This window comes from Podarcis melisellensis, assembly GCF_964234715.1.
Source record: "Podarcis melisellensis genome assembly, chromosome: 16".
NCBI classification, from domain to species: domain Eukaryota; kingdom Metazoa; phylum Chordata; class Lepidosauria; order Squamata; family Lacertidae; genus Podarcis; species Podarcis melisellensis.
This window is the reverse complement of record NC_138533.1, coordinates 31,809,961-31,828,107: the sequence shown is the minus strand read 5'-3', so window position 1 is coordinate 31,828,107 and position 18,147 is coordinate 31,809,961. Positions and strand designations below refer to the sequence as shown.

At 43.7% G+C, this 18,147-nt stretch overlaps 1 protein-coding gene and 1 long non-coding RNA gene across 9 annotated transcripts in view; one reads left to right on the top strand and one right to left on the bottom strand.

The window, feature by feature from the left end:
* The window catches only part of FBRSL1 (fibrosin like 1), a 790,252-nt gene that overhangs the window by 392,315 nt on the left and 379,790 nt on the right, over positions 1–18,147 (top strand). The window lies entirely within an intron of this gene.
* On the bottom strand, positions 622–3,522 carry LOC309359653. The gene is made up of 2 exons (XR_014163898.1): positions 719–3,522; positions 622–667 (listed from the first exon to the last, which is right to left on the bottom strand). It is a non-coding gene; the product is annotated as an uncharacterized lncRNA (long non-coding RNA).

Here is an 18,147-nt window from a genome sequence, read left to right as displayed (position 1 = left end):
AATATATCAGAGAGAGAGAGAGAGAGAGAGAGAGAGAGAGAGAGAGAGAGAGAGAGAGAGAGAGAGAGAGAACCCACCAGGAAGGAGATTCACAACACAATAAGGAAATGACTTCTAGGGATTTACAGAAAGGGTAAAGAAAGGAGTCTGTGCTACATATATTTATAAAACTCTCTTTGTGAGGAACTGGAGTGTTGTGATCACAGAAGAAGTTGTGAGAGCAGGAAAATGTGGCTTATGGTTTTCTAAACATTGTAAAAGTCAGGATTATTTTTGGCATTCTATTGATCCCCTTATTACCATTTGTTTTTATTAAACAGACATCTGTGAGCACCGCTGTACTGCAAGCGCTGTCAGTGACTCAATTATGCACCCATGTTTTATAGCTTGGTAGGGAAAAAATGTACTCTGGAGGGCAACTCAGCCTGAGAACAAACATTTTCATTAGCCATTTTGAGTGGGGAGAGGGACAGAATTAGTTCATTGTTTTACAGCATGTGCTTGATATTATTTTAGTCATTTACTGAAAACAAAAAAGTGACATCCTCTGCCTGCTAAAGCTGAAATCTTGGAAGGGTTATTGTTTCCTAATCCTGCATATCAACACAAATCAAAGGAAGGTTTGTGAATAAGATACTGTATTTGGTGTGGGCACTCGGCAGGTTTTCTTGGACACAGAGGTTTTCCATTGGGATTTCCACAAACATTTCCCACATACCTATTATCATACACAATATTATGTACCCCCTGCATTATGGGGGTTTTATATCACACCCCTTGTTTCCAAGTATTAAAACTGTTCTGAACATCAGGAAATAATGTCTGTTGGTGATGCATTGTTTTGAGCACTCCTGGATGTCTAGCAACATCCAGTGTAGAGTTCATTAGAAATTTCCTTCCATTAAGTAGCTGGAGACTTTCAGTTTTTCACACTCGAATCCTCAGAACTTAAGTGTTCTTCCTGTTTAAAAATCTTCAGGACTGAAGTGTCCCTTCCTGTTTAAAAATACGTGTCTCAAAGAATCTGCCTCCTAACATTTTGCTCCTCGACATTTTGATCTTCAGCTTTAGTTTAATATTGTTTCCAGGTGTGGAATTAGTGAAGCAAAGAAAGTTAAGCAGGGAGATTGAGCTTTAATTTAGAAATTCTGTTCCTAATAAACTCCACTCTAGCTGGGTATTTTGGCCTATATAAGATTGCCTCCTCTGCCTGAAAAGGGGAGGGGGGGCGGATCCTGAAAAACCTCTCATTGTGCTAAGGTGGATGGCCTTTAAATAAAAATAAAAATCCAAAAAGCGTTTCCCTCTCCTTCCTTGCTGCTTTTCTGCTTTTCCAGTTTCAGTTGGAGCCCTTGTTGCTAGTTCACAGTCATCTTTTGATGGCTTAAAATGATAATAGGCAGTGTCAAACGCCCTTGTAGATGGAGGGGGTTATGCCTCGTCCTTTCTTCCCTTTTTTGCTCTCCCCATAAAATCCTTCCCACAATGCATTTGAGCAGCTTGCAGGTGTTCCTGCCGCTCTGCCCTCGCACATACGCTGCAAATTAGTAACAGAAGCTAATGGCCCAGCATGGGGCCATCAAAGGACTGACAATTCCAGCTTTTCCAAAGGGCCCTTTATGTCAAACCCCCCCATGAGACCTGTCCAGCTGAAAAGACTATTTGTCTGTCCCTGTGTGCGGCCCTGCTGCTGCAGCGAGGCCTGCTGCTTCTGGCCTCATGCTGAGACCCTGACTGTTGCCGCTAGCAACAGATAGAAATCACTGTTAAACACAGCAGGGCCCACAACACATCAATCATGTAGTCTAAGATAAAGGCCTGAGGCCTTTGGCCCTCTAGTTTGGCTATTTCTAAATAATTTCCAGTGGCTGAACTTGCTATGGTGTAAGCTGGGTAATTCAGTCCAGAAAACTTAATTTCAGTAGAAGGGAGTGGGGGGGGGGGATGCTTTGATTCTTAAAGAAAGAAAGGGGGGCGGGGAAGAAAGACTGTTTTTGTTCAAATGTTGCTTGTTTCAAAAGGAGGAATTTAACTGATGAAAGAGGCACTGTGAAAATTTCAGGGGAAGAATAATAAATAACTGTTCGGTGGTTAAATGCAAAATACGCCCAGCAGGCCACATTAATGGTCTGAGTTTAGTAAGTTGGTTTGTTGTTGTTTTTAAGGGTGGGGCACTAAATAAACTCCACCTTCCTTCTAGGAAATGTCAGCCCTATCAAGTATTTAAATATATCTGGACTTTTATTAATTTAAAAAGAAACCAATATCTCATACTTAATATATAAAAATAACATCATCCCGAACCTTGCATTATTAAAAAGATTTATAACCAGATATCGAATTACAGCTTTTAACATTGGCTGGCTAATATATCTCCTCCCTTCCCCCTTCTTTGGTTCCATCACATCGTATTTGTAAATGAAAAACTAAATAACTTTGACAGTAGCAAATTTTCTCCTTGGCACAGCTAATTCCTCATCCTGTCTTAATGTTCTGCAGCATAGCCATGAGAAATTATGATGCTCAAAGTCTGGTGGTTGTGGATTTTGTTCTTCCAAGTCACTAATCCTTCAGAGGAGAGATGATTGAATGCAATTTAGCTGTATTGCAGATTTGAGTAACATGAAAATGATAAAATCTTTTGATCATTAATATTGACCAACTAGTACATATTCCTCCCAAGGGTAGTTATTTTCTCACTGTTCTAAATTTGGGGCCACTAAATGCATTTCTTAAATATATTCACATACAAAGATTCTGTATTTTATTATTTATTTTAATTCAATTTAATAGTGCTTCTCCACTACAAAAAAGCTTCAAGGTGACTTACAATAGACACTAAAAATAATAATAAAATATCCTAGACCTAGCAATAGTAAAATAAAGCTACAAGGCCAGATGATATAGTAATACACAATTAAAGCCATGAAAAATCATTACATGTTAATTAAAACCTCAGGTAAAATAGCACAGAAGTAATCTGGCACCAAAACTGTAATAATGAAGGCACCTCGGGAACAGGGAACTGCCTTATACCGAATCTGACCATTGGTCCATCTAGCTTAGTATTGGCAGCGGCACTCTAGGGTTTCAGGCAGGGAGTTCCTCTCAAGCTACATGAAGTTGTTGGGGATCAAACCTGGGACCTTCTGCATGAAAACCAGACACTCTATCACTAACCTATGGGGAAGTTGGTAAAATGTGAGTTGGACAAGGCAACCATTAGGTGGATTTGTAGCTGGTTAACTGACCTAACCCAAAGAGTACTCATTCATGGTTCCTCATCATCCTGGAAAAAGGTGACAGGTGGGGTGCCGCAGGGTTCTATCCTGGGCCCGTTGTTGTTCAACATCTGTAAAAATAACTTGGATGAAGAAATTGAGGGGTGGCTCATCAAATTTGCAGATGCCACCAAACTGGGAGGAGTGGCTGACATTGCAGAAGACAGACTTGGGATTGAAGATGACCTTAAAAACTGTAGAACAGGACCCAAACTAACAATTTCAGTAGGAACAAATGTAAGGTTCTACTGTATACCAGTGGTGGCCAAACTTGGCCCTACAGCTGTTTTGGGGCTACAGTTCCCATCATCCCTGACCACTGGTCCTGGAGGGTCAAGTTTGGCCATCACTGTTCTACACTTAGGCAGGAAGAGCAACTGCACAAATATAAGATGGGGGACACCAGGCTTACTAGTAGTACATGTGAAAAGGATCTAGGGTCTTAGTAGACCACAAGTTTAGCGTGAGTCATGTGATGCAGCAACAACAAGCTAATGCTGCATCAACAGAAGTATAGTGTCTAGAATGAAGAGAAGTAAACATACCACTCTATTCTGTCTTAGTCAGACCACACCACACCTGGAATACTTTTTCCAGTTCTCTGGAACACAATTTAAGAAGGATATTGACAAGCTGGAACATGTGCAGAGGAGGGCAACCAAGATGATCAAGGGTCTGGAAACCAAGCCTTAAGAGGAACAGTTGAGGGAGCTAGGTATGTTTAGCCCAGAAAAGAGGAGATTGAGAGGAAATATTACTGTATAGCCATCTTCAAATATCTAAAGGGCTAATACATGGAAGATGGATCAAGTGAACCAATGGATTCAAGTTTCAAGAAAGAAAATTCTGACTAAACATCAGGAATAATTTGACAGTAAGAGCTGTTTGACAGTGGAATAGACTCCCTTGAGCAGTTGTGGACTCTGCTTTGTCTGTCATGGATGTTTTAATGGAGATTTGTGCATTTCAGAGAGTTGGACTAGATTACCCCTGGGGACACTTCCAACTCTATAATTCTATGATTCTTAGAATCTCCCTGTGGAGTTGGGCCTGCCATACCATTAGGCAATGTGAAGCAGCTGCCGCAGACAGCAAAATGTACTGCACTAGCCCTGCTGGAGAGAGAATTCCAGAGTCAGGTTGTCACTCCAGGAAGCTCTAAAATCATTACAAAATGAAATTTGCTTAAATTTTGTCTATGCCAATTTATATGAATAGATATGCATCAGAAATATTCACTATAATTATACAGGTGGACAATATATATTGATGGACAATATATTGATGGACAACTTCAAAGCCTGCTACATTTCCTTCTGATGTTTCTTTATTTTTAAACTGGATAACCTTCCAGATAGACTTCCTCAAATAGAGAACTTCAAAATAGGGCACAGGGCCACCCTAACCAGAAGCTACCCACCTGAAGGTGGTGTATCTGGAACAGGCCCTTAAAATATTGATATTTTTGTTAAGAGCATCTGTGCTCTTTAGCCAAAAAGGCTGCCAGAATGGTATCCTAGAATTGTAGAGTTGGATTTAGGGGCATTATTGATCAGCAACAGCACATTGAATTATTCCCATAAACAAATGGATAAGCAATGAGGTTATTTCTGTACTGGAGAGATGCAATCACTGGTGAGCTCCACTTACCATCTAGCAACCCACATTTTGAACCAGTTGAAGTTGCTTAACACTTATCGGGGTCAACTTCATGTGTAAAAAATTGAGTAATCAACTGAGTAGAGTGTCACGTGCATCCAAGGAGAACCTCAGGTGTTAAATATCTTATGACATTTGCAATCGAGGAGCAGTGTTTGCTTGTGCAGAAGTCCCAACCTAATTCTTAGATTGCAATCTGTACTTCATCCTCAATAGAAGCCCCATGAAACAATGAACTGATTTTTGAATAAAGGTACATAGGATTAAGCTTTAATTTTTTTTAGATAGCTGCGTGTATCAAAATTGTTTTAGGTACATCATGGTGTAGCAGTATTGAAGGGATAAAAGAAGCCAGACACTTTCATGTCAGTTGGTGGCCATTTATTACACATGTTACTATGTCTGGACTTGATTGCATACCCTTTGTTAAAACTATGTTCATGGGTATCATAACTCCTTTGGGTGAAAAATAGATGGTAAACAAATAGGAGCAGAGATCATATAATAGAATTTGAATAAGAATAGTCATCCAGCATCTAATAATAGGAGGGAGGATATTTACATGTTTTTCTTTATGGATGTTATTGTGTCCATCTATTGTGTATTATTGCAAAATCAACAGAGTAGTTGGGGGGATGTTTTTGGAACTGGATAGCTTATTTTTGTCTGATAGGACAGCAGTCCCTTAATTTACATTAGATTTTACAAAATCCCACCATAGGCACTTCACTTACCCTTCTCGCACCAATTGCTCTTCTTCTTGTTGTTTTCACAGCAAGGTCCCTGTGGTTTCTTTTCCTCCACATATTTTCTAAAGAATAATGTAGGGAATGACAGAAGAGGCTGAGTTAAACAACCCAGAGGGGTTCTCATCTTCCTTGGTGCTAACTTTATATCCACACTCATTATGTGAATAGGCTGGTGAAATGTTTCTCGTGATAAATTGGAGCTCTGCATAGGTTATACAGGCTGAGTTCAATTTTCGGTAATGGTATACAATCATCTAGATTGTTATGTTCAATGCATGGAGCAGTCCTTCATTTAGAGATATTTGAATGCATAAAGCTCTCTAAGAAACATTGCCATAACAAATTTTCTTATTTGAAGGCGGTGTCACAGTACACAAGATTATCCACCTTCCTTCCTTCCTTCCTTCCTTCCTTCCTTCCTTCCTTCCTTCCTTCCTTCCTTCCTTCCTTCCTTCCTTCCCTATTTTGTTAATAACCTCACAAAACATACCTTTCATCCATGCAGTTGCTTGATGAGAGTTAAAACCACAGCACCTAGAAGGGTGCATACTGATAGGCAAGAGATAGATGGTCATGTTTGGTTTAGGCCATTATCATTCATTGTGAAACAAGGCTGTGTGCTCTTCAGTTGAGCTATGACATTCATATTTCAAGCAAAGTCAATTCTTGTTAATAAAGTGATGAGTAACAGCAGCCTAAGCTTCACGCCTGCTAACCAAATGCATTCCCGATACTTAATAAAGGATATTTTCTGGCATAATTAAAATATAATACTATGCTTTGGTATCCCAGGCTCTTCACCCTCTGAAAGAACATAATTTGATCAGTTTCTACATTACAGGCACAGCTCCCATACCACACTGCTCCAGTAAGGTTAGATCACTTTGTCAGTCCCTGTGTAGTGTAGTGGTTAAGAGTGGTAGACTCGTAATCTGGTGAACCGGGTTTGCGTCTCCGCTCCTCCACATGCAGCTGCTGGGTGACCTTGGGCTAGTCACACTTCTTTGAAGTCTCTCAGCCCCGCTCACCTCACAGAGTGTTTGTTGTGGGAGAGGAAGGGAAAGGAGAATGTTAGCCACTTTGAGACTTATTCAGGTAGTGATAAAGTGGGAAATCAAATCCATACTACTACTACTCCCCTTCTTCTTCTTCTTCTTCTTCTTCTTCTTCTTCTTCTTCTGCTTCTGCTTCTGCTTCTGCTTCTGCTTCTGCTTCTGCTTCTGCTTCTGCTTCTGCTTCTGCTTCTGCTTCTGCTTCCACATTACTTTTTTTCAGGAGTTGTGTCCTCCAAATGTTATTGGACTACAATTTTCATCATCCATGACTATTGGTCATGCTGGCTGAGGCTGATGGGAGCTGGAGTCCCAAAACATATGGAGGGCACAACCTTAGCTACTCCTGTCCTAAATGGCCTTGGACTTGGGTACCCCCTTTATGAGTTGGACCACAGAGGAGACCACTTGCCACTCCCGTAATGTAAATAGTGTCTCTTGTCTTCTGCTATTGGAACAATCCAGCACAACCACTTCCCACTGATTTCCCATCCAACCTGCTTTGTGTCAGCTCATATCCATGGCCTGCTCCATCTATGTTTGCCAACTACTGTGTATTGGTGATCATTGTCATTTTTGCAGTTTTATAGTTTAGTTTATCTTTGAAGCCTGGAGAGAGGTATAGAGGGTGTGAGCATGAGCCTTTTCAGTGGTGGCTGACCACTTGTGGAATCCTCTCCCCAGGAAGGCACACCTGGCACCATCATTATCTATATGTAGGCACGTTTCTTTACACCCAGGCTTTCGGCCTTTAATTTGAAGAGTATACTTGTGGCCTCTTTCTTGCCAATTTTAGTTGTGTGGGTTGTGTTAGTTCATCACACACACGTGTTTCTAGGCTTTCATTCTGTTTCAGTGTTTACATATTGCTTTACTGTTTGACTTACATGGGTTTTTTGTTTCATGTGTGAACTGAGTCTGCTCGCAAATGCATGTGACAAGAGGGTGCACACACTCTTCGCTTTACACATTTGCTGTGCTCTGGTCAAACATCTGAAAAATGGTTGTGAAGTTAAAAATAAAAACCTGTGCAAGATGTGGGCAGGCAGACCAGGATTGTTAGCATTATCTGCTACAAGATATCCCTCTTCTCCACTGCGGTAGGGTTATGGCCCAAAACACATCAGAATTCACTGTCTTTCATGAGGGGGAAAAATGGTGCAACTGATGGAATTTGTCATCTACTAGAGTGGGCTTAACTCCTGAGATCCTCAACTGTGCTTTGCGAAAAAGCTAGGTTTCTGAAACAGTCTGCCAGCCTGCTCTAGCTGGTTTACGAGACTACACTGTTGCAGATGCTTATCCTTCTGAGACTGTCACGTTAACCTTCAATTTAAAATGCAGCTTCTGTGACTGAAAACGGCTTTGAACTTCAGGTTGATCTTGCCATCCAGCATGTTAAAAATTCAGGCTAAATTGCAACGTTTGGAAGCCACAGACCATTGATTAAAGAGTTGCTTCTCATAAAACTGCTCATTAATGTTCTGTGCGCTAGTCAGAGTTTGCCAAAAGTTTGTGGTCTTTCACCTCCTTCTCGCTCCCCTCCCCTCCCCAAATCACCCAGTTCTTTACCACCAGCACTACCACGATCCTCGCCTGCAAGGAGGAATGAGTGCAGCTCTCCTGTGGCAACCTCAAACTTACACAGCCCAGGCTCATCCTTTGATCCCTCCTCACAACTTTATTTCATTATCCCTTAAGTATAAGGAGGAAAGTTAATGACATCATAAAACCCAGAACTCTATAAAAGATGTTTCTGCTGATTTACTGCCAATGTACTAGAAGCATGTCATATAACTGCCCATTAAAGATGGTGAGTTGCTCTCCTGCCTGCAGCTTTTCCTTATCACCAGCCCTTTTATTTATGACCAGATTATAGGGGGTGGGTGTGCACCATAAATCACAGAGCTTAGTTTTTATGGCACATATAATTAACCCTTTAATTATTGCATTAAGGCAGAACTGTGTGACTTTCATATATATATATATATATATATTTGCTTTCGTAGATTTTCACGGGTACAGGAATGCAGGTTTTGGTGTCCTCGGGTGTCTTCCCGTGTAAAAGTTGGGGTGTCTAGGCGACGTTTCGACGAGGTCTCACTCGTCATCTTCAGGCTGGTGCTTTCGGCTTCTTGTTACTGGAACAGAGCAGGATCTCAGTGTTTGAGTTCCTATAAATACTGTTGAGGGGGTGTGGTGTATAGCCTCCAATGTTCTGGGCAGAGAGGAAGTTCCCAGGCTAGTGTGCCTTTTCTTCTTTTGTTCCTTAATTACTTGAGGGATATCTTGAGTGATTTCTTGAGTGATATCCTGAGTACCACTTAGGTGGGTCATTGGGTGTGGATTAGTTGCTAAAGTCTTTGTGTCTTGACCTCTTGAACTTTGTGAAGAGTTTTTCTGAGAAGATGGCTGTACTGCACTTAGTTGTGCTCTGGCTTGGCTTCGTGTATAGGGGCGAGCTGTGGTTTTGTGGCCTGTGTCAGCCAGATCTGTGTAGGGATTGCAGGGGGGTGCAGCATCCGGAGGTGCCACCATGGTTTGGCTACTGGATGGTGTCTGTAATTTATCTGTGGAGAGGGTCTGGGTTTGGGTCTGGTGTGGTTGATTGGTGATGGCGTTCTGTGTGCCTCTGGATCTGGTGTCAGTTTTTGTGGGGAGGATGCTGCACCCCCCTGCAATCCCTACACAGATCTGGCTGACACAGGCCACAAAACCACAGCTCGCCCCTATACACGAAGCCAAGCCAGAGCACAACTAAGTGCAGTACAGCCATCTTCTCAGAAAAACTCTTCACAAAGTTCAAGAGGTCAAGACACAAAGACTTTAGCAACTAATCCACACCCAATGACCCACCTAAGTGGTACTCAGGATATCACTCAAGAAATCACTCAAGATATCCCTCAAGTAATTAAGGAACAAAAGAAGAAAAGGCACACTAGCCTGGGAACTTCCTCTCTGCCCAGAACATTGGAGGCTATACACCACACCCCCTCAACAGTATTTATAGGAACTCAAACACTGAGATCCTGCTCTGTTCCAGTAACAAGAAGCCGAAAGCACCAGCCTGAAGATGACGAGTGAGACCTCGTCGAAACGTCGCCTAGACACCCCAACTTTTACACGGGAAGACACCCGAGGACACCAAAACCTGCATATATATATATATATATATATATATATATATATATATATATATTCACAAGGATTAGCATGTTCAGGATACAAAGGTCCTGGATTTATTTTGCTTCTTCTTTTTAAACATTAGATCAGTGCATCTAATCTATCTATGCATTGCAAGTAGTTACATGCAGAAAAAAATGGTACAGTCCTCCGACCTGGAACCAGGAACCCTTAAAGAAGTAAAAACAGGCAAACAAACAGTAAGTGGCAGGACATTCCTACCTTGGGACATCTTGCTCAAATGTGGAGGAGTAAGGTGAGAGTACCTTGCTAACGTTTGTTATTCTAAGGCTAAGTACATACAGTACATTTATAGCACATTATTTCTCCCAAAGGGACGCGGGTGGCGCTGTGGGTAAAAGCCTCAGCGCCTAGGGCTTGCCGATCGAAAGGTCGGCGGTTCGAATCCCCGCGGCGGGGTGCGCTCCCGTCTTTCGGTCCCAGCGCCTGCCAACCTAGCAGTTCGAAAGCACCTCCAGGTGCAAGTAGACAAATAGAGACCGCTTACCAGCGGGAAGGTAAACGGCGTTTCCGTGTGCAGCTCTGGCTCGCCAGAGCAGCGATGTCACGCTGGCCACGTGACCCGGAAGTGTCTTCGGACAGCGCTGGCCCCTGGCCTCTTAAGTGAGATGGGCGCACAACCCCAGAGTCTGGCAAGACTGGCCCGTACGGGCAGGGGTACCTTTACCTTTACCTTTTTATTTCTCCCAAATAATCATGGGAACTGTAGTTTAGCCCCTACCTAGCAACAATTCTCAGCACTCTTAACAAACTACAGTTCCCACAATTCTTTGGGGAAAGTCACATGCTTTAAATGTATGGTATGTAAATAGCCTTACTTTAAGTAGAAATGAGCCACTTCTCAGATGGGAATAGCCAAGCAGGCTAGTCCAGCCTTGATCTCCTGGAGACATTATCAGATTTTAAACAGGGTGTAGTAAACACACAGTTTCTCTTGTAAGGAATATGAAAATGGATTCAGCTCTATAACACAGGGCCCATACCTTACTGTACATCTGGATTTTGGCTTAACTCTAAAAGTTCATACTTGCTTGTGATGCTGTTCATAATCTTTAAACATGAGGAAGTCATAGTACTATTCACATCAGCTGCAATTGTCCATACTGTATTATCTTTCTTTGCTCCTGGAAAGTCACAATTGTTTAGGATGATCATGTTTCCTGCTATAAACAAGACAGCCCTCTGCTTGAAGAGTCTGCTCCACCATGAGCCATGCTGACTCAGATGGCAGATTGGGAAGGTCTCAGATTTTGAACCCAGCACCATCTCATCTGCTGACTTCAGGACCACTCATGAGGCACAACTGATGCTGCTTTCACCTGTGAGTCCTTCCTGAGAGCAAAGATTTGTGGGTGAGTTTGGCCAGAGAATATCTGTACTACCACTGCTTGAAACAATGGTGGGAAATGACCACTTAAAGTTACCTTGCAGCGAAGTGGTGGTGATGCAGGCATTCTCCGGGCCCTTTCACCCACAATACCTCATTCTCAAAAAGGACCACTCAGAGCAAAGCATAGAAGGCCAAGAGCAGGAGGATGAGATGTGGCAGAAGAGATGGTAGTGGTGAAATGGTCCCCATATCAAGTGGCTCAACATTGTCTACCCTGACGGGCAGCAGTTTTTCATGATTTCATGATGGGGGTTCTCTCCCAGTTGTACCTGGAGATGCTGGATATTGGACCTGGAACTTCCAGCATGCAAGCCAGGTGCTTTACCATTGAACTACAGCCATTTCCCCAACCAGGAAAGCAGACTGAGCAATTTGAAGGCTTGGATTGCTTAGTTGGGAGAGCATGAGACTCTTAATTTCAGGCTTGTGGGTTTGAGCACTACAGGGGATTGGACTAGATGACCCTTGTGGTCCCTTCTGAATCTACAGTTCCTTGATCTTTGAAACAGGCACATGGTTTACCTGATCATAGTGTTGTGGTGGTTATAGTAATTATAGTAATTAATTCTAAATGAATGCTTATACAGTGGACCCTCTAGTTACGTACCGTAACTTTCGGGTTACGAACGCTGCAAACCAGGTTTCACCGCATGTGCCATATAATTCCAGGTTTCACCGCATGTGCATTCGCAGAAGCTCTCAATCAGTGAGAGCCAGTGTGGTGTAGTGGTTAAGAGCAATAGACTCGTAATCTGGGGAACCGGGTTTGAGTCTCCGAATGCAGCTGGTGGGTGACCTTGGGCCAGTCACACTTCTTTGAAGTCTCTCAGCCCCACTCACCTCACAGAGTGTTTGTTGTGGGGGAGGAAGGGAAAGGAGAATGTTAGCCGCTTTGAGACTCCCTAAGGTAGTGATAAAGCGGGATATCAAATCCAAACTCCTCTTCTTCTTCTTCTTCTTCTTCTTCTTCTTCTTCTTCTTCTTCTTCTTCTTCACGCCCTGTGTGTGCGCAGAAGCAGCGCCTCTGCCTGTGGACGTTTCGGGTTGCGGCCGGACCCCCAGAACAAATTTAATTTGTATCCAGAAGGTCCACTGTACATATAAATTAATGTATGTAAATGTTATGTAAACATCTATCTTGGGGGGCATAATACACTCCCTACTGTTTTTGTTTTGAGTGATATTTTTATGATGAATCGCTAGGTGAAAATGAAAAGTTATGTTGCATATCTCACAGGTGCCAGTTACTTTTGTTAAAATCCCACCTATCAATTACCCAAACTTGGTTTCCCAGATTCAAAATATGGTACTGGGGAAATTTCCTAGTACTGGGTAAAATATGATATCCCTGCAATAAAAATACACCCCCCCAAAAAAAAAATCCTTGAAATGTGCACTTCAAGAGGGCATTAATGGCTCTAAAACCTGCTCACTCAACAATCGTTGTGGACAACAGTTGCTCAGCAAAATTAAAAAGAAACCAAAGCCTTCTATTTTCGCCGTGGCCAATTTAACTGCCGTGCACAGCATAGTTACCTCTGCATTGATTGCTTTCGCTGAGAGTAAAGAGAAGCATTTCATAGCAAGTTCAGCGTTGTAATCCTCACCCATGAATTTAGAATTTCATCATGCAATATTGACAGCAAGCCACAGGAAAGCTTTATCGGAACAAAAGTTGTCATAAATTGATAACAGATCATCTTGCTTTAGTCCAGCCAGGAAAAAGTGGCTCATGGATTTTCAGTTTCTTTCTCTTTTATTTCTTTGGCACATGGACAAAAGGTTGTTGGGGGGGTGGGGAGGAAAAGCAGCCACTTATATTGCTGCTTTTGAGCTCTGTTTTCCCTTTGTGTGTTATGAAACAAGAAAGAGTCCAAGCAGGGAAGTTATAAAGAAAAATAATTGAGGAAGGAAGCTAGGAATGAGCTCCCAGAACTTCGTTGTTGCTGTCATGATTTACGTAGCACACACCTCCCCTCTTGCCAACACTAGGAGAATAGGCTTTGAGAGGAATAGCATTTTTTTTTTAAAAAAAGGTAAGGTGGCTTTGCATGCAGACCAGATTGTGAATTACTGGATTCTTTAAACCAGACATAGGACATCTTCCTAAGGATGTCTTCAGATAGAGGGCTCTCCTATAAGGCAAGATACATGGGCACCCAGACAGCCCTCCAAAGAGAGTACTGGCCTTGGTAGAGTTTGACAAAAGCCACCCTACTGCCATGGAGACCCACAGGTGTAGGAAAGGATCTTCCTAGTGGACATTTTGCTGACGGTCACCTGAAACCTGAGGATGGTCCTGGCACCTTTCCCCTGAAAACTAAGGCCCTGCAACCAGTTGAAGTAGTTTTCTCGAAAGCTATTCAAATCATGAAGGCTGTTGAAAACTGAAGGTGGGGAAATCCTGTTTCCCAAGCAAAACTGTCTAAGCCGGAGCTTTCCAAGCTTTCCATGTTGGTGACACACTCTGAATTCGTGACACAGTAATTCGGTTTTACTAACAAACCAGAGGTTAAAGTATAACCCCTTATAAGAGATATGGACACATATTGTGTGACACACCTACACACTGCAGCCGACACACTAACGAGTCACAACACACAGTTTGGAAAGCTCTGGTCTAAGCATTTAACAATGAAACTTCCTCACTGTGAGATGTTTACCTAGCATGAGAGCAAAAGAAAATAAGAAAGCAAAGTATGAGTGCTGTTCAACAATAATAAAATGCTCTCTATTTGCAATGTAAGAATTCCTCAATTAATTCCATACCTCGAATAATACATACCCCCAAGCTAGCCATCTGCTCAAATTTAAGCTGGAAGATAATAGATTTGGAAGAGAGGACTGTAATTATTTGCTAGGTGATTCTGATTAATTTACAAAGTAAAGTGCTAATACTGATCACATAGTACCCCCTTTGGGCCAAGTGGAAATTGCATTATAGCAAAAGGAGGGAATGTAAATTATAGATGGCAAACCAAATCTTGCAAGCTCATTGGACAGTTTTAATTATGGATGGCACACAATTTTGCAAACTGATTGAACTCTTTCATCATGTTAAGGCACTAATGAATAGCTGAACCATGGTGTGCTTTGTACAACTGACACTAGTGGCCAAAATTGTGGCAAACCTTTGGAAAATATGTATTTCTGAGGTTTCATAGAATCATAGAATTGTAGAGTTGGAAGGCACCCAAGGGTCATCTAATCCAAACCCCTGCAATGGTTCATAACATCAGTCTTTTCTAGAATAATGCCATAAAATTATGTCATTAGAAATATAATCTAATGCAGAATTTAATGGAAGAAACTTTATTCTATCAAAGGTTATAGCTAAATAAAAGACCCTATACACAAAATAACCATGATAAGGAGTATTTCATAACTTCCCACCATTTCTTTTGGTACTTAGTGTGAAACCTTTTGCTGCAATTACAGCCCCACAAACATGTTCCATGGAGTAAACCAAGGATTTTAATTTGTCAGGTGTTATAGTGTGAAATTGGGGGACGCAGGTAGCGCTGTGGGTTAAACCACAGAGCCTAGGACTTGCCGATCAGAAGGTCGGCAGTTCGAATCCCCGCAACGGGGTGAGCTCCCGTTGCTCAGTCCCTGCTCCTGCCAATCTAGCAGTTCTAAAGCACGTCAAAGTGTAAGTAGATAAATAGGTACTGCCCCAGCGGGAAGGTAAACAGCATTTCCGTGCGCTGCTCTGGTTCGCCAGAAGCGGCTTAGTCATGCTGGCCACATGACCCGGAAGCTGTACGCCAGCTCCCTCGGCCAATAAAGCGAGATGAGCGCCGCAACTGGACTGGACCTAATGGTCAGGGGTCCCTTTACCCTTTATAGTGTGAAATGTAGATTGTATGATTGCTTCTGCCAATTTGTGCTTTATTCCTTGGTTGCTTCTGACTAATAAGTTTCTTTAACCGGCTCTACATATTTTCTATATATTTCTATATTTTCAATGTAAGGGCTATTACATTGCTTTCTAGGTGACCAGCCAACTCTTTCCACTCTGTTTGTCATTGGTCAGTTTTGAGTTAAGGAAATCCCCTTCCTGTTATGTAAGGCAAGTTGTGCTTTCATTTTCTGATTATTTGGCTATAACTTTTGATAGAATAAATAGAATTCAGCACAGGCTGTTGCATTACATTCTGCATTAAATTATCTTTTAAATTATATATAAGTTTTGAATTACTGCAGAAGTTTTGGACTGTAACTGGATTACAGTTTTTAGCTGTAACTGTTTTTAGAATGGTTTAATTGTTTTAGTATGCTTGTTGCTTTTAAAAAGAAAATGTGGGTGTGCTTTCTACCCTGGGCCCCTTTGAGAGGAAGGTGGGTGTCAGGGAACTGCCATCTAAAGCGCCGGGGGCGCAAAGGCTCACTGAGGTTGAGAGAGGAGTAGCAGCGGAAGAGGGAACCAGTAGAGGGCGAGCAAGAACTCCAAGGGAAAGTGAGTCGGAGGGATGGCTCAGAGACGCTTCCAGCGAAAACAGTGGGGAGGTCTCAGGACCTCCTATAGGGACACCCACACCTCGCCGGAAACTGTCACGCCGAGAGGCCAGACGACGTGTTTCCGTTAAAGAGCTTTTATGTTGGAAACGATTCCGAAAGCAGCCACTTTCGGATTCTACTAGTGATTGACGCAGCCATGCTGGAGGGTCTCCGTCACAGGCAGAGGTTTGAAAACCTGATCAAACTCTGAGGGACTTGCATTTTACGCACAAGCAGCTCATCGTCCCATCACAGCAATCCGAAAGTCACCGAAAGCCAGCTTGTGCAGGGAGAAGCATCATGAGCAACCCAGCCGGAACCGGAGGAGCAGGAGCAGCTGGAGGGGGTCCAAGCCTGGAAGAAAGGTACAGGGCGTTGGAGATCCAGTTGGCGCTGCAAACGGCGAGGCTTGAGGAGAGGAGGGCTCAGGATGCAGAAAAGGGAAAGGAGAAAACCACCCCGCTCGCCAGAAAGGTGCCAGGATTGGTGCAGAAATTCGGGGGGGATCCCAGGAACTATCATGCCTTTAGAACAGAGATGCAATACGCTCTAAACTTGCAGTTTGATGACTTCCCCGACGAGGAATCGCGAGTGGCTTTTGTGATTGGCCATCTCGAATCCGGGGCGAAAGATTGGGTTAGACCCCTGATGGCAGCGAATAATGAGATCCTAAAGGACACGAGGAAGTTTTTTCGTGCCATGGACCTGATGTTTTCCAGCGATATTGAGCAGGGGGTGGTGCGAAGGCAGTTAATGGCTTGCCAGCAAGGAAGCAGATCTGTCCGTGAGTACTGGACTGAGTTTACTATGCTGATTCATAAATTGGGGTGGGACCTATCGGCGGAGCCCATCCAAATGCTTTTCGAAGAGGGGCTTTCTTCAACCGTCAAAGATGAGCTTTCCCGGGGGCCCAGGGCGGAGTCTATGGATCAGTTAACCAAATCTGCGCTGTGCATAGGAGCGCGCCAGGAGGCGAGGGCTTTGGAAAAGCGGGAAGGGAAAGGAGACCGTTGGAGGGAGTTCCGCATTCCAGACATTCCAGAGCCACCTTTCCCGCCGGCAGAGCCGATGGAAGTTGGAACAGCGCGGGCGCGCGCAGTTTCAAATCCCAGTGAAGGGCGGAAGAAGGAGGGAAGGAGCGCCAAGAGATGTTATCTCTGCCAACAGCCAGGGCACTTTGCCAGAGTCTGCCCACAAAGAAAGGAATGGCAAGGGATGGCAGGAGCTGTTGGGGGAAAGGAAGAGGAAGGCAAGGAGCAAGTAAAAGCCAACGCCTGGCTGCCACAGTCGGGGCACAGCAGCCAGGCCAAAGAGCAGTGAAAGTGCCCATGCCGGAACCTCCCAGACCCGCTTTAGTGATAGAGGTGTTACTAGAACTGCCAAACGGACACCCACTAAAGATCAAGGCGCTTTTGGATTCAGGCAGCTCCTGTAATTTCATGAGTAAGGAGTTTGCAGCTGAGCACCAGATACAGACCATCCCTTTAAGTAACCCCTTGCAGGTGACTACGATTGACGGCAGAGAGCTGTTGGGGGGAGAAGTTAGCCAACAGACTGTCCCGATGATAATGAGGGTGGCAAGGCACACCGAACAGATAGCGTTTAATGTGGCCATCCTGGGAGGAGCGCCCATCACCGACTGCCTCAGCAGCAAGAAGAAATTTGTTTGGACGGCAGAGGCGGAGCGAGCCTTTGAAGAACTGAAAAGGGCTTTCCCTCGGAAGAACAACTTCTGCATGTGGATTTACGAAAACCCATGAGAGTGGAAACCGATGCATCTGACCGGGCGGTAGGGGCGGTCCTTCTTCAACCGGGGAGGAGTGCGTCGGAGTGGAGACCGTGTGCCTTCTTCTCGCGGAAGCTGAATAAATCCGAGAGGAATTACACGGTGTATGACAGGGAACTACTTGCCATTCACGAAGCATTCCGGAGGTGGAGACATTTATTAATTGGGGCACAACACAAGGTGCAAGTGTGCACCGACCACAAGAATTTAGAGTATTGGAGAACAGCTCGAGTGCTCAACCAACGACAAGTGAGATGGGCACAGGAATTCTCCAAATTCAACTTTGAAATTTGTTATGTGCCAGGCCCAGAAAACGTCAGGGCGGACGCGCTCTCACGCAAACCAGAGTATTGGGAAGGGGAGGGGGTGATCGAAGAGAGACATGTCATCCCTGAGGACCGCTGGGTGTGTGGGGCGGCGCTGGTGGGGCAACGAGAACTGGTAGAGGAAACGGAAAATGATGAATATGCACAGGATAAGCTCAGAGGTCTCAGGGGGGAGGGCAAGAGCCCCGGAGGTTTTGAGG